Genomic DNA, 20298 nt, shown 5'->3' on the forward strand with positions numbered 1-20298 from the left:
TGGCTTATATCAGCCAAATCTTCTCTTTTTTTCATAAACTGCTTACAGGAAGGAAGGGATTAATTATTACTCCTCCTTCTTTTTCTTCACTTCAACTTATATAAGCCACTTTTACTGTAAATGACTGAGTATTTATTTACTCCACCCTCTTTTATCTCACAAGTAAGACCAAATTGTTGTAGAATGCTGATATAAGTAAGCAATTAGTATTCTTTATGGCTTATCAGTAATTTACCACAAAAATGGCACAATGGCACATTTAAGTAAGCCAAAAAAAATGTTAATTGCTTACTTACACGTTTTGAGATTACTAGGGTATCCTTGTTCTTCTTGATTGATATAAATCTTTATAAAAGGTTTCAGGGATGTCCAACCTTTTTATTTTTGGGGGGGTAAAATTTTTTAAAGGGGTGCAGTGGGGGGAAATGGCACGCGCCACAAATTATTTTTACCCCCCCCCCCAAAAAATTTTTACCCCGGGGTAAAATATGTTTGGGGGGTGGGGGGTAATTACCCCTCCTGAAATCTGTTGGCAGGGGTAAATTCCCCCCCCCCTTGGACGTCCTTAAATGGTTGTCTTATAATTCTAGTTTTTGTACTTCTTCCCAGGTGCGTACAGAAGGGGGTTGTACCCATCCCACTAACAAAATTAAGGGGGGTTCATACACCACCCATGGTGTTCAGAGCCCTAGACTCCTTTCATGCTAGGCTACAGTTGAATCAAGACAAAAGTAAGTGCCGAGCTCTGGGACCTATGTACGGTGAAATTAGACATAAAACCATAATGATTCCAGGTAAAACCAAATTATTTTAGCGGGATCTTTTTGAGAAAATTAGATTTGAAAATTTCAGGTTCAATTTTCACCCCCTAGGAGTTGCCGTATAACCATGGCAAGAAAAGCAAAGATTATTTATTTAAAATTTTGAACAACTTTGCTTTTATGAAGTCTTTCAAAAAACTCTCTATATATGATTTATTTAAGGCTGAATTTCCGCGACCTTAGCAAAGCAACTGATAAAAAAGGCCATTAATTAACTCCCTTCAAGGACGCCTGCAAGAAATAACACGCTTTAACTGCTAAAAGACTGCCACAAGAAGACCCAATACCACAAATTTAAAGCCTTCAGCTTCAATAACAAAAAAGTTCTAGGCATTTCAAAATAGCATTTTATGTACAATGGAATTTTTGAAAGATTTCCAATGCTCATAAAAGAAAAAACAATATTAGATTACGTTGCCTAGACATAAAATTATAACCTTATCTTTGTCAGAAACTTAGATTGCCTGTAACTGATTACATTTTTACAATAAAAACACCATATTTCATAGTCAAAATCTATAAAAAAAATTCGATTTAAATTACAATTTTAAACGAAAATCATAGCGGAAACAAAGGGGTAAACTAATACAAGCTTAGCTGTGATTGGTTGTTAAGCTGATTCAGCCTTCTGATTGGCTACAGTACATTCGGTACAACGCAAGTAAAACTTAATTTTTCTTAATGATTTTGACTATAAAAATGGGTATTTTTATTGTAAAAATATAATTAGTTACTGGAAACCTAAATTTATGACAAAAATAAGCTTATAATTTTGTTTCTAGGCCACGTAGTTTAATTTCAAAGTTTTCAACATGAGCATTGCAATTCTTTCAAAATTTCCATTGTACATAAAATGGCATTTTAAAATGCCTAGAACTTTTTTGTTATAGAAGCTGAAGGCTTCAAATTTCGGGTATTTGGTCTACTTGTGGCAGTCTTTCAGCAGTTAAAGTGTTTTATTTCTTGCAGGCTTCCTTTAAGGAGTGGTTTTATGAAGAACTTTATAAAAGCAAACTTGTTCAAAATTTTAAATAAATAATCTTTGCTCTTCTTGTCATGATTATGCGGCAACTCCTAGGGGGTGAAAATTGAACTTGAAATTTTTAAATGTAATTTTCTCAAAAAGATCCCGCTGAAATATTTTAGTTTTACCTGGAATCATTATGGTTTTATGTTTAATTTCACCATACATAGGTCCCAGAGCTCGGCACTTACTTTTATCTTGATTCAATTGTAGCCTGGCGTGCTTTACAACCCATTTGATAACAGTCTACATTCAGCTGATACTCACCCCTTAAACTATCCAATAAGTGTTTAAGAGGCTGTCAAAGTTTTAAGGTGCGCTTCACGCACCATTCTAGCAAAACCCTGTGCACGCCAATCCTTTCCCATCCTATTATATAAAGTAGTAAGCGTTTTTTGTCTGTCCCGAAGGATCTCGCTAACTGCTGAACCGATAATGTTCTCCTTTACAGTGAAGCTTCTTATATGTCCTGGGAAGGTTTTAAACTATTTTATGGAGGGTGCCTTCACCCCCCTCCCCCCCAAAATTTTTTTTTTTATTCTTTTAAATTTAAAATTTAAAATGGGATGAGGTCGACTTTTCCCCCTCCTACATTAAGTGCCCCTAGAGGCTTATAGGGGCGTAGCCGCTAGTATTATCAAATACCGTCAACAAGAATTTTACTCTGCTTAAGTTAAAATGTATGGACGTTCAATTTCAACTGGTTTATGTCGAATATTTGCCATCGAAAACTATTTACTAATCGTTAAGATCGACCTTAATTATGGAAAAGCTTCGCTTTAAAAAAAAATTTCTTAACTTCCAGATGCAGAATAGTTATAGTTCAAATAAAATATTAACTTTATAAATATATTTAACACTTTAATAAATTTATTATATACACTTTTTATCCCTAATTTAACTGTTAAAAGACTATTATTAACAAACTTATTTTGGCATCAAATATTATTTAAATTCTAAATGTGTCGGAAGAGGAAATATTTTTTTAAAAATTTAACCAAACTTACCTTTTAAGTTAATTATAATAAAAAGGTAGAAATTGCGCATGAAATTATTTGTTTAACACGCGATTTATAGTAGCGAAGCTAATCTATAATTCACTTTGTCTGTCAGTCAGACAGTCCGTAACGCTCTGGGGGAAATGTAATTTTCTCGGCTGCTAGCTATTTAAGATAAAAGGTTGAAACTTCTTGTTCATAATTAAATATGATCATCCATGGCGGTCGGACTGTTTTTTGAAGGTTTTTGGCTATTTTTATGTTTCAAATTTCCCCCCATATCTTGGTGTTTTTTGTCTAATTTTCAAAATTTTGTAGATAAGGGAATAAAAATTAATAAAAAATCTATTAATAATTTCAACAAATGCGCTTTACATCTCCTTGTCTGAATTCTTGTAATTTATGTTGCTCCGCTACGTATGGATGTTGTCATCCTTGTTTATTTTATCAAATGCATAATCAAACATTGTATATCCTTAATTAAAAATAGATTATAAAGAATGAAAAATTACATTTTAAAATACTTAAATTAGGATGAGATCAAAATAAGCGAAGCTTAACAGGTAACACAGTCTGAAAAAAAACATTTACACCCGTTTTTCTCAATGCTTTAAAAATGCACTTAACGTTAACAAATTTTAATTAATGATTCATTTTAAGTCACATTTTTAAATTCAAATAAAAAATTAAATTTTTTGAGGTTGTATGTAAAAATGACTCTTAAAGAATGACACAAAAGTGATCTAGTTTTTTTCTCTTTGTTAGACGAGCGGCTGATGGTTTGTGGCTGCGGCTGCCGAGCTCTGGATGTCATCCTTGCTTTGTATTCTAGTCTATACTGTGTCGAGTCATGTTTATTACAAATACAAAAATGTTCAATGACAATAATTTTAACAATTCTTACATTTTGAATGTGTTGAAAATATCTAGGAATGTTGATTAAAATATTTTCTATTTCAGAGACTTAGTATTTATAATTTTATTTAGAAAACAACATATATTACTGAGTGCTCTTAAAAGTTAAAATGGACGGATAAGGTTCTCCTTTTCGGTGAATCTTCATAAAAGTCCTTGGTAGGTTGTTCACCATTTTTTTTGGTGAAGCACACCGGCCTAGGAGAAATGCCCGTTATAAATTGCCTTCCCCTATTAATTATAAAACTTTAGTACTTATTTACAATTTACAGTTCTCATAGAAGGTTCTGATTGGACTTCCCTCTCCAAAAAGAAATATCCCTAAAAAAGGAGAACTTGATTGGTCCAAGTTTGTAATATAATAGCGGACAGACAGACATACATACATCCTATACTTTCCAAAAAAAAACGTCGCTTAATCTGACGGGAATGTAAAAAAGCATGACAAATGTTTAGGGTAGAGTAATTTTTACATAGAGGAAGGGATAATGGACTGTTTATTACACTAGTCCCCAAAGTTTTATTATAACATTTTTTCAAATGACTAGAGCTCTCTATCCCAGCTGGCTTGGCCAAAAAGTACTCCGGCAAAGTGAAACGTAGCATATTTTGAGATGTCAAAGACGTCTAAAATCTTGAATATTTCTCGGTTCTGGGGCCCATGTGGAACCCTGAAACTCGTTTTAGACTATGGGTTGCGCAGATAACCCTAACTAAATCTTCATGCAATTTCCAAAAAGGTATAGAACGTTGTTCTAGCTCAACTGTTGCCCATATGAGAGCCGCCGCGTCGAAAGTTAGCTTGAAAGATTGGTGAATTTGGATTCTGCGGTTACTCACGTTCCGAATGAGATGTGGCCTCCCAGCAGCCCCTACCTTAATCTAATGGACTATTGGGCTTGGGGCTACTTTGAAGCATGTACCAATAGACGTGCTCATACCACAAAGACCTCCTTCATTGCTATTATTAAGGAGAACTTCACCAGCTTAAACAGGGACATTGTGATCAGGGCCTGCGGGCAGTTAAGCGGGTAAAAGAGGTGATTAAGGATGGCGGCGATTTTATTGAATAATCTAATAGTCTTATACCCAATTTGCTTCCCAGTTTTTAAAATTTAATAAAATCTTTAAAATTACGATTTTATGTTCATTTATTTCAAAAATAGAATTATATTTGCCCCACCCTGTATAGAATTGGTAATTTTGTGTATAATATTTAGGGATATACATAAATTTAACTGCCATTATCTTATCCCCTTAGATCACTGAATTTTTATCACATTGGTGTTAGTGACAAATACCCTGTAAAGTCTGTTTACGCACGCCCCTTGCTGCCCCAACACCATGTTAACTCTGTTCACGCACGCCCCTGGGTGCCCCAACACCAAGTTAACTCTGTTCACGCACGCCCCCTGGTGCCCCAACACCATGTTAACTCTGTTCACGCACGCCCCTTGGTGCCCCAACACCATGTTAACTCTGTTCACGCACGCCCCTTGGTGCCCCAACACCATGTTAACTCTGTTCACGCACGCCCCTTGGTGCCCCAACACCATGTTAACTCTGTTCACGCACGCTCCTTGGTGCCCCAACACCTTGTTAACTTTGTTCAAGCACGCCCCTGGGTGCCCCAACACCATTTTAACTCTGTTCACGCACGCCCCTTGGTGCCCCAACACCATGTTAACTCTGTTCACGCACGCCCCTTGGTGCCCCAACACCATGTTAACTCTGTTCACGCACTCCCCTTGGTGCCCCAACACCATGTTAACTTTGTTCACGCACGCCCCTGGGTGCCCCAACACCATTTTAACTCTGTTCACGCACGCCCCTTGGTGCCCCAACACCATGTTAACTTTGTTCACGCACGCCCCTTGGTGCCCCAACACCATGTTAACTCTGTTCACGCACGCCCCTGGGTGCAGCTCTGTTCACGCACGCTCCTGGGTGCAGCTCTGTTCACGCACGCCCCTGGGTGCAGCGTCACAAAGAATAATCAAGTTTATATTTACATTTTAAAACTCTTTGTGAAAAGGCTTCCGTGTTAAATCAGCGAATCTTCTCTATTTGTAATTATTAGCCATACAGGGAGGTGGCTTTTTATTACATTAGTCCCCAAAGTTTTATAATAACGTTTCCTAATTAGTTGGTAATAAAACTTTGGGGACTTTTATTGCAATTTGATCGGTTGGTTTAATAAGTTGGGTGTAAAAACGTTTCAACAACTAATTGAAATTTACAGAAGGGGTAATTTTGTGTTTAATCGTTGGGGATGTATTGCCTGTCAATTTATCCCATTAGATCTCTGATTGAAATATGTAAAAGTGTAAAAAGACTGGACATAAAATGCATCAATGAAAATGAATAAAAAGTAATAAGTGTACACTATTGTTTATTTTTAAAAACAAGGATGACAACAAACAACCATAAAAGCAAAGCTATGTAACAGTAGGACAAACGAAATTGATACTTGTAGAGTGTCAGAACTGAATAAGTTCCAGGAATCAGCATTCCAAAAATAAGATGAATAGGATAATTAAATTAAATAAATTAAATATTGTTGTCAACAAATTAAAAATCAACATGTTTTAAATGAACGTGCGGAAATTCTGGTAATGATTATAGAGGCGGACTGACGGATCGATCCTAATTATAATAAAGCTAAGCTTAGAACGCGTATCAACCGGAATAATTTATTTGAATCATCATAGAATTTTAACCCTTTAGATTTTTGTCAACTTGAAAAATACATTAATATTTTTACTATTATCAAAGAAAATGCATCTCGTTTGAATTTCATGCTTAAAACTATAAAATTTTTAAAATAATTGATATGTAAAACTATTGAAATGTATAGCTGTAATTTTGTAAGGAAGTGAGAGATAGAAGGGTAATCTTTAACAGGACATACACATATTTAATAATCCCAAGAGTTGGTTTAAATATCTGTACTTTTTAGTAACAAAATTAATCTATAAATGTTTGTGTCTGTCGGTCTTCTGTTTGTCTGTAATGGTACAGGATTGCCGAAATGAAAATAATTCACGTTCTTTCACTTACCCATCACTTAATGTCCTTTAACTTCCCCCTTCCTTTTACATATTCTTCTCTTCCTCCAACACTTTACTTCCTTAACCTTCCCTTTACTTCACATCTCCTTCTCTTCCCCACCACTTCACTTTCCCTAACTTTTCCCTTTCTTTAAATCTCCTTCTCTTCCCCATCACTTCACTTTCCTCGGCATTCCCTTTACTTTCTTTCATATCTCCTTCTCTTCCCCATCACTTCACTTTCCACAGCCTTCCCTTCCATTTCCTTCATATCTCCTTCGATTCCCCAACACTTTACTACCCTTTACTTTCCCTTCCCTCCCTAACTTTTCTCTTCCTTTAAATCTCCTTCTATTCCCCTTACCTTCACAATCTTTTTACTTCCTCTTCCCTTCCCTTCCCCATTCCTTTTTCTTTTTTTCCTCTCTATTGACCAATCCTTCAACATATAACATTTTCCAATACATTTCAATTTACACAATTTCAAACAGACAATCAACTGATTGCACGGCGTTTTCTAGAGGTCTTAACTGCACAAAATTGGACAAAAACATTCCCCTACTCTAACTAAATATGCCTCTGATATAGCAGTTGTAAGATAGTAAGAACCATTTTTTAAATCGGTGTTGTGCCAGTCAACTACCCGACAATGATCCAATGCGTTATTCGTCAGGCCACACAGTTGCTGGTTACTAGTACTGTATGTTGTTCCCAGGAAGGGAGGGGATATTTGGCTGTTTTTATTACACTAGTCCCCAAAGTTTAAACGTTTTTTTATTCGTTGGCTTAACAAACTTAAGGTCTTTTATTGAACTTTGATTGGTTGGTTCATTTAGTTCAGTGTACAAACGTTTCAGCCACTAATTGCAATATACAGAAGGGGTAATTTTGTGTATACTTATTGGGTTATGTATATTAGGGTGGGTTCATATCGGAATTAGACAAAGCAGGGATATGCAACAGATAAAATTAACCTTAAAAACATTTCTGACTGAAAAAGAATTTTAAGAAATTGAGTTTTAGAGCACGACCACTTAAAAATATAATTCATTACTTATTAGTATGCAAAGACGACATTCAAAAAATTTTTGAATCAGAACTATGGCTTCATGGTGCTCCCTGGAAAGGCCTTGAGGAGCTGAATCAGGAACTTTTGTCTGTTTCAAAATATCTCGTTCCTAGCCTTAGAAATCACTAAAAAACCAAAAAAAATTTAAGGTTTATTGAGAATTGTCCAATTTGTAGAGGTTTTTTAGATTTTCTCAGGCTAGGAACGAGATTTTTTGAAACGGACAAAAGTTCCTGACTCAGCTCCTCAAGGCATTTCCAGGGAGCACCATGAAGCCATAGTTCTGATTCAATAAATTTTTGACTCCCATTTACAAATAGCTATACAATTGAATGTCTGGTCGTCAGCGGTTTTAAGACTTAGGATAAATTTTAAATCATCCAGAGGTGTATTATATCTATATAAATTGAGTGCAGATCCCCGCTTTGGCCTCAGAATAAAAATGTCCAAAATCGACCCACCCTAATGTATATTAGTTTATCGGCCATTGTCTTATCCCTTTAGATCACTGGTTACTTGTTATTAGTACCGTATGTTGTTCTCCCCAATGTTGAGGGATTTGTGTGTTCTCTCTCGCTTGTTACTAGTGCTGTGTGTTGTTCCCCCTAATGTTGAGGGATTTGTGTGTTTTCTCTAACTAGTTACTAGTGCTGTGTGTTGTTCTCCCCCATGTTGAGGGATTTGTGTGTTCTCTCTCGCTTGTTACTAGTGCTGTGTGTTGTTCCCCAATGTTGAGGGATTTGTGTGTTCTCTCTCGCTTGTTACTAGTGCTGTATGTTGTTCTCCCCTATGTTGAGGGATTTGTGTGTTCTTTCTAGTTAGTTACTAGTGCTGTGTGTTGTTCCCCAATGTTGAGGGATTTGTGTGTTCTTTCTAGTTGGTTACTAGTGCTGTGTGTTGTTCCCCAATGTTGAGAATTTGTGAGTTCTTTCTAGCTGGTTACTAGTGCTGTGTGTTGTTCCCCAATATTTAGGGATTTGTGTGTTCTCTCTCGCTAACTTTCTCCGTAGATTCGCAGAAATAAATCAAATTTCCGTTTTCTTTTCGGAATCAGACCCAGCTCTATGTTCTATTTTGTCAGCAAGTAAAGTACACGGATCATAAGGGATAAGACAATGGCCGATAAAAGTATATATGTTCCTGATGGATCCCCAATTAAAATTTTAAAAATAACCCCTGTAGAATAAAACCATTGGTGGAAGTTTGGATACTAAGGTTTAAAACAACCCAATTAAGAATTAAGTGCCTGAAGATTTTTAACCAACAAATCAAGACCCATTCCTCCAAGTATTTTCTTTCCTTTTTTAAAAACCACATTTATGGTAAAAAGTTGACATTTTAAAAAAGGAGGAAAATTAGGTTTATTTCATACAAAATTTCTTCCATCAATCCGTTTTATGGAAGCTTCTTATAAGTCCCTTGGTGGTTTTAGGCTTTTTAATTGTTACATCTAAGTTTGGTTTTACGCTATTTTCCTACTTTCCTTACTCCTTCGAATTCATATCTTCTAGATGCTAGGAACGACCCCGCAAGTATTTTATATGTTAAAACTGTAATTTTGTGCAAATGATAGCACACCATGTAACAGAGGGCAATAAAAAATGTGAATGCATAACAAAGAAGAAAACACAAGAGATTAGTCAATAAATTTTAACCTTCACCTCTCATTAACAAATCGAATCAAATTCAAACATTTTTCTTCTGATAGAGGATCAAGAGAAAAGTAATTAAGCAAAGACTCGGCAGTTAATTGCCTAAGTTTAGGGGGGATCGGCACGACTTGGCTGCGGCTAAAGAATTTTTAATTTCTGGTGGCTACAAGTTAACTCTTGAGTCTTACTTATTAATACCTCATATGGATGAGACTGCTGTCCATGACACTTTAACGTAAGGTCTCCCAACCAAGGTTAATTAAGGGGAGCTAATCTCTTCTTTCTGTCCAAACACCCAACAGACCACCAACCATTTGATTGTACGACCTTTGTCTTTAACTGTGCATGGTAATGAATTGCGTCTGTTTTGGGCTAAGGCATCTCTGTTCGCCGTTCTGACATAGCAGAAGCGGTCGCGGGTTTCCTCTTAATTTTAAATATCACATTAATTTAGATTTTTATAGACAAAATAGCTTTTATAATAGATTAAGTAAAGGGGTGGGTTGATGTAAATATGCACAAAAAAATTACAAATTTACCAGGGTGGAAGGGGATAATTTTTTGATAAAGTAAGGCATATCCATCTCTTTTCCCAATTTATATAATTTAGGGTGAAGATAATATTTATGTTTATTGTCCTGAGGTGGATTCTTAAAAAAATTTTGCCCCACTAATCGCTTAGTGGGGCAAAATTATTTTCGTGAAAAAATCCTCCAAAATCACATAAAAAATCTACAAAAATAAAATAAAATCTTATGTTAATAACCCTTCTATGATTTTGTTTAAGTTTTTTTAACTAAGCGATTAGTGGGGCAATTTTTTAAAGAATCCGCCTCTGTTCCTATACACATGCAAATTCATTCTTTTGATTTCACACAAATTAAATTTTAAGGAAAATACAAAATACGACACATAGCATAATAATTTCAAGCCTTGTAAATGTTGTCAACCTTGTTTAGTTCTCAGATTTATAAACATATTATCACAATTCCTTTTTTATTCTAACATCATTTTTTAGGGCTCTTTAAAATCTAAAACTAGAAAAACTAGTTAGATAAAACCTCTTGGGGCAAAGCCCCGAGAGGCTAGGGCGAAGCCGCTAGTAACATAAAATTCAGCTAGATGTCCAGACATGTTTATAACAGACAATCCATCTTTTTAAAAAAATGGATTATGGAAAGAAAACGAAGTAGCGGATTTCGTACTATCTTCACAGTAGCTTTCTCCTATTTCTAGCCCCTTCTGAAGGGGTTTTAACCCTGCGGGGCAATAATTAACATTTACCTAACCTAAAATAACCTATCAAAAGCTACTGCGAAAATACGGGAAAACCCACTACTTCATTTTCTTTCCATGATTCAAATTTTATTTGCAGACAACCAGGTTTCAATTTGAGGCTTCTGTTCGGCTGCCAAGCCCTGCTATTTAAAATTATGCCAAGAAACTAAGACTAATACTATGTATAAAATTACTCTATTACACTAAAATCAATTTAATAGCCTCACCTTGTAATATATATGTGTTGTGAATGGATGTAGAATATAGTAAATATTATGACAGGGGATAATTGTCGTTAATTTAGCTTTCTAACATGGTACTCATTAATTGGTTAGTTCATTAATCCAGTAGGAGATGAGAATAGGGTAAAGGGGATGGAAGAGGGGAATCATTACTTTATCCCGCTGCATATTTCACTTTATTAAAGAACATGAAAACCTTGTGTAAGATCCAAGTAATAATATATCATTATCCATTGTGTTGTGTATTATGCATATTTATTTGGCATTACAATTTCAAGATTATTACATTTGCAAGGTCTCAATCATATGCCAACTTACTTGAAACCATCTCTACTCTCTTAGAAACTTAACCATTTAATAACACGGGCTTTATCTGGAAGTACTAATTGTCAGAGAGAAAGGAGGGGATAATGGGATGTTTATAGCACTAGTCCCCAAAGTTTTAGAAAAACGTTTTCTTATTCGTTGACTTAACAACTTTGTGGACTTGGTTGAATTTTTAACCAAGTTTCAACCACTAATTTTAATCTACAGAAGGGGTATTTTCGTTTATCATCATTAAGGATGAACATCAATTTATCGACAATTGTCCTATCCCTTTAGATCCCTGACTAATTGTGCATGGTATTGAGTTGTGCCAGGACATTTAAAGGACGCCTGCAAGAAATACCACGCTTTAACTGCTGAAAGACTGCCACAAGAAGACCTAATACCCCAAATTTAAAGCCTTCAGCTTCAATAACAAAAAAGTTCTAGGCATTTCTAAATAGCATTTTATGTACAATGGAATTTTTGAAAGATTTCCAATGCTCATAAAAGAAAAAACAATATTAAATTACGTCGCCTAGACACAAAATTATAACCTCATCTTTGTCAGAAACTTAGATTGCCTGTAACTGATTACATTTTTACAATAAAAACACCACATTTCATAGTCAAATCTATGAAAAAAATTCGATTTAGATTGCATTTTAAAACGAAAATCATAGCGGAAACAAAGGGGTAAACTAATACAAGCTTAGCTGTGATTGGTTGTTAAGCTGATTCAGCCTTCTGATTGGCTACAGTACATTCGGTACAACGCAAGTAAAACTTAATTTTTTTAATGATTTTGACTATAAAAATGGGTATTTTTATTGTAAAAATATAATTAGTTACTGGAAACCTAAATTTATGACAAAAATAAGCTTATAATTTTGTTTCTAGGCCACGTAGTTTAATTTCAAAGTTTTCAACATGAGCATTGCAATTCTTTCAAAATTTGTATGTACATAAAATGGCATTTTAAAATGCCTAGAACTTTTTTGTTATAGAAGCTGAAGGCTTCAAATTTGGGGTATTTGGTCTACTTGTGGCAGTCTTTCAGCAGTTAAAGCGTGGTATTTCTTGCAGGCTTCCTTTAATCAACTCTTTCTACGCTTATATTCACGCACCTGATATAGCAAAAGTAAGAATTTTTGGGTATAGTCCCTTTCGTAACATCGCACCTTATGGGGCGATTCTTTGTATTTTTCACAGTAGCTTTTCTCCTTTTTCTAGCTCCTGCGGGGGGCTCTAACCCTGCGGGGCCAATTACCTAACCCTGTGGGGCAATCACCTAACCCAATATAACCTAAAATAACCTATAAAAGCCATTTTAAAAAAAACGACGAATCGCCCCGCGATGTTACGAAAGGAACTATTCCCGAATTTTTTAGTCTTTCTGGTTTTGGAGGGTCTCAAACCAGTCACCTGTCAGTAGAAACTTTCTATTTGTATAGAAATTATCAAAACCGCGGAAAATCCGTAGTTACTTTAGTCTGCGGTTGGTTCGTCTTTTTCCCTTAAACCGATTCTATGAATAACTTGTAGAGTAGCTTTACTGGGGAAAAATCCAACCCATACTTTAAATTATGTATTTATTCTAATGAAAATAAAAGACTATAAAATATTATCAAAATTAGACAAATTTAAAACAATTTAATATAATTTTTAAGTAAAAAAGCATGTATAAAGACCTATTTATTAAAATGGGGAAATAAGATCTATAAAACGAAGACCCTAAAAGGTAATGTTAGAGACAATAACCCTTTTAATAGAATGGTCATAGTACAGCTAAAAAATTATTAGCAAATATTGTCAATATAAATTAACATTAGTAAAACAACACAAGAATCATAAAATTAGAGGTTTCGTGATAAAAAACTAAATTAAAAGAATGAAAATTTGTAAAATTAAAGAGGACATTGAAAAAACATTACTAGAAAAACTAATTTGAAACCAATAGTTTAATGTATTCTTGATGTAAAATAAAATAAAATGTGATCTTACTAATTTATGAAATGAATATTGTAATTTAGTTGAGATATGCACACACTTTTAAATGCAAAATCTTAATAATCAGGTCGCCAATTTCTATAAAACATAAAAATCAACACAAAAATAAAAGTCATCCTTTTTGTCTCTCTTTTTTCCTAAGGCTCCAGGCCTATAAAAGTAAACCTGGAAGAGAGAAACAGTCAGTCGTTTTACGGAATTATTATATCACACAAACTCTTTTTAAAATTCTAAAATTTAAGGGAAGACTCCCTTCTCTTGCTTTGGAATTTTCTTGAGGGTCCTGGCGGCTCAAACTTAGGATTTTCATTTAAAACACACCTAAAAAATAAAAGTTTTTGTTAGATAAATTCATAATACTTTGTTAAATAAATTATAGAATATCATTTTGATGTTGGTCAATTGAGATAAATTTAAGGACAGGGCCTTCTTAGGGCCTAAAGGCTTAGGCATCCGGACGGATAGTTATCTCCAAGTTTTCTTCTGAAGAGAACTCCTATAGCGCAGTACTAGGTACCAGCAAGTCGCAAGTCACTACGGGGCTAAATAGGAATAACACAGGGAAGATACAGTGGTGGCTCGGCTACCAACGGTTGATGATAGCTCGCTATCTGACGGCCGATACTAACAACTGGATCCTCCCCCAGCTTCTGAAGTATAGGAAAGTTGGAGATCGTTATCTTTTCGGACAATTTAACATTTTCGGATTAGAACTCTGAATAAGTTCACGTCTTAAAGGTAGTTTTACTTTGCTAATACTCTGGAAGATCGGTTCGGGGCTAGCCTAGTGATTTTCTTACCTGACAAAGGTACCTAACAAAGAACTTCACGCCTCACGGGGATACAGGCAGCAGAACGGAATATTGTAGTCATGTTCGCATGGCTCTAGTAATCACAATAGATACTTCCAGTCCAAAAGTGTTGACAAAGTTAGTTACCTAGGAATAAAAGAATTCTTAGAATAAAATAACAGTATAAAGTTATCAGTAATGTTTTAATACCATTTTCGGAATAGGGCTTATAGGCAAAAGACTATCCCTTAAGTATATTTGGGTTTAGGATCGGTGTAAAGTAATACCACCATTCTAAGGTTAAATATATTTGTCAAAACAGGGATTAATGTGTCGCTGATCTGGAAAGGAGACATTGGTGAGAGATTGTAGTCCTGTGATAAAGGATTGCATTTGTCCCTGGAACCCGGAGGCGACCCATAAAATTGGTTCCGTTACCGGATAAACCCAGGTAAGATTTAACTTTTTCCTTTTAGGAGGGAGAGGGCAAGGCCACTAAATAAGTCTTACCAGTAAAGCATCCATAAAAGCACAGCTCTTCATTGACAAACACTCATTCCATGTGTAGTACAGCAATGCATAGGCCACGCACAATGGTGCTCCATTTATCTTTGATTTAGGCCTCATTCCATGTGTAGTACAGCAATAACCTAAAATGGATGATATTATTATTGATCAATTAGAAGATGAAATATTAAATCCTCCACCTTATAATCCAGAATATGAACCTGGATTAAATAATGCAGTAAATCATTATCTAAGACTGGAGGAAATACCTAGTGCTCATGTTAGGCCTGAGATTCACTCAGCAACAGCAATGCTTGTCTTAGGCAATAGGCGACAAAATCGCAAATTAAATAGGCCTCAAATACATTTACAGGACACTCCTCCCATACATGAACATGAGCCAAATATTCAAGTAATAAAACAAGAAAATAATGGAAATAAACCCCAAAATAAAAAAATAGTTAAACCAACTTCAGATTTTTCGGGTTATGAGTCAGAATCTAGCTATTATAGTGAGGATTTTGACAGACAAAAAAGTAAAAAACATTCTAAAAAAAGGCCTGACAGAATGTATGATCCACTTAACCCACATGGCAATGAGGACCAAAGACGCCATGAACAACATCATGATAGACATGAAAATCGTTATAAACACGATAAAGACAAAACTAAGTCAAGTAAAGAAAGACAAAATAAAAGAGACAATAGTGACAAAGAAGACAGGCATAAAGACAGACAGAATTTCTCTATGCCAAGGAGAATGAATAGACGTGGTAACAGTAGTGGTCCTAGCTCTAGTTCTAGCTCTTCAGATACGGAGTTAGATAGAAGGACTCCATCTACCAATAGAGATAACAGAAATAGAGAGACAAGACAAGAAAATAACTTACTTGGAAATATCTTATCTGAATCTCAAATGTGGCAACTTAAACTTCTCCTTCATGAAAACACATCCATCACTGACCTAAATACAGCAAAAATAATTAATCTCATACCAAATAATTTAGTGTGGGGCAGTTGTCAACACGAACGTATTCACAGACAAGTCAAAATATTGGGTAAAATCCCACCCCAATATGGAGAAAAAACTAACAATTACACTTTTTTTAGCACTTTTAAATATTTGGAAGAATATGAGATCCCTTTTACTCATAGTTCCTACAACAATATTCTCATTCACTATTTTAATGAAGAATCAAGGAATAAACTAGATATTCTAGAAATAGATCCTAATGCCCTTAGTGCTCAGGATTTTGTAAAATCGATCCTAACTACCATAGGTGCAGAATTACTCAACCCACATCAATATGAGAAACAATTCTACACTTATAGATTCACTGCTGAAGATGAAGACAAACCAAATAAAATAATAGTATATTTGGCAGCCATGTTGCAAAAAACAGGCAATAGTCATGAAAATCAAATGGCTAAACTTAGGGAGAAAATATGTACCTATTTGGTACCACCATTATTGCAATCTGCATTTTTGACATCCACCAATGTTCCTTACATTACTAAAGAGACAATCTTAAGCTGGTTTAGCAATAACAGAAGCTTTTATAACTCAGCCATTGAGAGAAAAAGAAAATTAGACAGACAAAAAAATGCAAATGTAAACCAAGTAGAAAAGGAAAAAACTTGTGAGCATTGCCAAAAGCCTCACTATTCTAGATACTGTTTAAAACATCCAGATGAAGCAGTTAAAAAAGCAAATATGGAATGGTGGTATAAAAAGAATAAAGAAAAAGCTAACAGTATAGTTTGTTTATTGTGTAATTCTGACACCCATGGTAGTGGGGAGTGTTTCACTTTCCCTAATGTCAATCCCTCCAAAGACCAATGCCCACGCTGCTTAAATTATGGTGTATCAAGATTATACCATCCATTGTCGGCGTGCAAATTCCCGCCAACAATGGAAAAAAACTAGTAGGGCAGCCGAGTATTTCTCAAGAAAGCAAAAACATACAATTACAGATAAAAATACCACAAGTTACGGATTCTTGGGACATACCCGGCACCCCTATTCTAGGGAAAAAATCACCTCAGAATCAATCTGGTCCCAAAATCAACATTTCTTTGTCCATTCAGATAAACCTGAAAAATTCGGATATTGATTATCAAAATGAAAATATAAAAATTAAGAATGTTGAAGTACTAGAATGTTCGACTACCCAAAATAGTGTCAATAATAATACCCAAAATAGTGTAAATAGTAATAATACTAATAAGCTAATAGAAAATATATTAATGGAAAGTCAAACATCTAATACTTCAACATTAAACTGTTCGTCTATAAACAATGATTTAAAAATAATAGAAAACTCTGTTGTTAATAATCCAATAGATAAAATTAATCCGCCAATAATTACCAATATAAAAGAAAATGTGTCTAACACAAAATTGGATAAATCCCCTAATTACGCGACGGATCAAAAAATAAGTCAAAAAATTGAAAAATTATCTAGCAATAAAATTTCTGTTAATTTGTCTCAACAATTGCTATGCCCAGAGGTACAAATAGACAAAGTCGATTTAGAAAATAGTTTGGGGCAAAAAGAGGAAATAGACGAACAGATAAACATCAGTAAAATAAAAAGCAAAGAAAATTACCCTGAGGATTTAGATGAGCAGAAAATTGACTACTGCAAAACAGTACAGTCCTCTTACAACACTGACATATCTGAAAACAATAGAATTAAAGAAAAATCAGATTTTAAAAGTGCATTGTGCATGAAAAATGGGGCCAGAAACACAAAGGCTTTATCATGGCTCCAATATCTTGAAGACTCTCCTTCTCAAAATAAATTCATGACAATCATGTTAATTCTATTAACAAGTATGGTGATTGGTAGTACTCTTGCTTCATTTGGCTTATTATTTTTTATCATTGCGTACATTAGTATGTCAAATGAGAGATTATTACTCATTGCCATGACTGAACGCGGAACCAACAGGATTGATATGAATAAGCATGAAACAAAACCGGAGTCTAAGCCAATTAAATCGAGCAACCGTTTAATTAAAACCCTAAATAAATTAATTAATGTTTTAAATTATATTAGGGTTTATCTAGCTAAAAAGATAAGGTATAAAATAGCCATTATCCAAACGTTTTAAGAATCTCCAGATCCCATTCTTAGAACTATACAATGAGACACAGAGTTTCATTAATAAATTTATAGTATAAATGTATAAAGAGCATATTATTTGATTTCCAATTGCATAGACCTAGAGCGTTGCAGACGAAAAATAATTTCATTAAATTTTGCTTTCTAAGTTTAGCTGTTTAATGCTTTTTACTGCTTTTAGAAAAAGAAAGGGACAATTTTAGTGAAAAATTGTCATTTCTATCTAAACTTATGTGAAGTATCTAAAAATGCCATTATACTCATAATCATCTTTTCTGATTTACAATACTGCATTTTTAAACCTAGTTATTTGTGATAAGACATTTTTCCAAATGATATGAATACTTTGTGGAAAATCAAAATTATCAAGTTTTTAGTGACATCTAGCGACAAATGTAGAACTAATATATTGCAGATGTTCCCAAATTTAATTTTTGCCTGTATTTACGTTGTTTTCGATTATTTTTCCATAAATGGTTGAGCTCTCCCTTGTGGGGATGACAAATTAACTATGTCCTTATTTCAAGTATTGGGTTATTTTCAGTTTCAAGAGATCAATAGATTAATTTCAAAATAATCTTTAACAAATGAACAGTATTTAAACAAAGCAAAAATGAAATTAACTAGGCAAAATGCAGAAATCATTATAACTGAAACATAGATGTCCAAGTAGAGGGGTAATGGTGTATTTATCCCTTACACCCCTCAAGTTTTTAAATATCTTACATTACTAACATATAGAAATCCTCATTTTACCCCCATGTTAAGTAAAAAGCTTGGGCGTCCTTGTGTTAACATTAGTTTGCAATTTGCTCTTGGTTCTTTTGCCAGCACCCGGCTGTATTTACATTTTTGAATGATTCAGCTTATTTCAAAGACCCAACCAAAAGTCGTGTAAAAGGTCTTTGAAAAGGGGTGGTTGTTACATATACTATTTATTGCTCTATTTACATTACTTTAATGTTTTATTTATAAAAGGCAAGAAAAAATAATAAAAAGTTTGAACAAGAATAGACATCATTATAATTATAAAGTAGGACAATTATGTGTGCTTAATAAAATAAATAAATTCAATAGAATATTAAAAAGCTCAACAGACGACAATTCTAGTTCTAGAGCAGATACGCTATCTAGTCTGTAACAAATACAGACATATCTAGTTTTGTAGCAAAAAAGAACATACAATCAAAATTATAAAATAACTCCCCACAAAACTGCAGAAAACACACAACTTAGTTATAGAATAATTTTGCTTAAAAACCTTCCTATACCTCCATTAGTATCCACAAGCCCTTCACACTTCTGCAGACAAATCCGGTACATCTGCATATTACAGGAGGCCCCAATGGAGAGTAAAACTGGTAGGAATTTCGCAATTTTCTCAGCTGCCACCAATGCCATCTTCTTTTCAGTTCACAGTTTCAGTTTTCTCAGCAAATTTCGAATCTCCAAATACAATTACAGACACAATACCTAAAAATAAAATACAAGAATTAATAACAATTAAATAGATAAAGCTATTAAGATTTTTTTTGCAGTAATAAGAAAACACCACACAATAATAAATTAATAGTTGACAAAATTTATGAACAGAAATGTGTCATCCAAAATTACAAGGCCTTATTAAATAAGCATGAACTTAATCCCAAAAGAAATAAAAATTTCCATAAGAAAAGTCTAACTAAATCCAATTTCCATAAATTATGTGTTTATGTAGCAAAATAGTCCAACAAATTTATCATCCATTGTCTTATCCCTTTAGATCCTTGTATAATTAAATCCAATTTTCATTAATTATGAGTTAATGTGTCTTAAACTTCCAACAAAATATCGTCCATTGTCTTATCCCTTAAGATCCCTGAAAATAAGCCTAATTTTAGCTAATAATTTTTATGAAAATGAATTTATAAATTCTGAGGTTTATGACCTAGTTCTGAACACATGTGTTGATTTTTAGACATGTGTGTTAAAAATCGCTCCAAAACATACATTTAATTCAACTTTTTACAAACTTTTAAATACATTAAATTGATTATCTTAAATTTTCAACTACAAATTATACAACATTTTAAGACTGAACTGATTAAGTTCTCTATTTTATAGAAGCTTGAATTAAGTTCCACATTAAATTAAAGATTTTATTTTTAGATTAAGGCTACAAAGCAAATAATTTCATGTATTCTCAAACTTCATATAGTAAACTATGTAGAAAATCGTGTTATAGACAGTTTTCCACTAACTCTAAAATGAAAGAATTACTAAACTAGTATTATGAATTTTTAGTTGGTATTGGTTGAAAATTATGTATAATTCGATGCTATACATAAGTTTTAGTATAATTGAGAACCGGTTCTAATCCATCGGATAATAATTGGTCTCAAAGCAATTTTTACATATCCTGTTATCCCTGGACCTCCAGGAAGTTAATTTTTTTGTAGCATATAATTGAAAATGTTTAAATAAAGGCCTTTTTGACTATGTGTGGCAAAATAAAGGACTTTTTCTCA

The 20298-nt window shown here is 33.9% G+C and overlaps 1 long non-coding RNA gene across 2 annotated transcripts; it reads right to left on the reverse strand.

The window, feature by feature from the left end:
* Positions 1–12939: 12939 nt before the first annotated feature.
* LOC145317641 (uncharacterized) lies at positions 12940–19814 on the reverse strand. 2 transcript variants are annotated; one of them, XR_013879059.1, is made up of 7 exons: positions 19063–19809; positions 17274–17343; positions 16705–16757; positions 15554–15627; positions 14667–14806; positions 14166–14303; positions 12940–13686 (listed from the first exon to the last, which is right to left on the reverse strand). It is a non-coding gene; the product is annotated as an uncharacterized LOC145317641 (long non-coding RNA). The 2 variants fall into 2 exon arrangements; XR_013879058.1 differs by having other exon boundaries at positions 14166–14806; positions 19063–19814.
* Between the last annotated feature and the right edge of the window lie 484 nt (positions 19815–20298).

Source organism: Acartia tonsa, chromosome 4 (assembly GCF_053477335.1).
Source record: "Acartia tonsa isolate MP-2025a chromosome 4, ASM5347733v1, whole genome shotgun sequence".
Lineage (NCBI taxonomy): Eukaryota > Metazoa > Arthropoda > Copepoda > Calanoida > Acartiidae > Acartia > Acartia tonsa.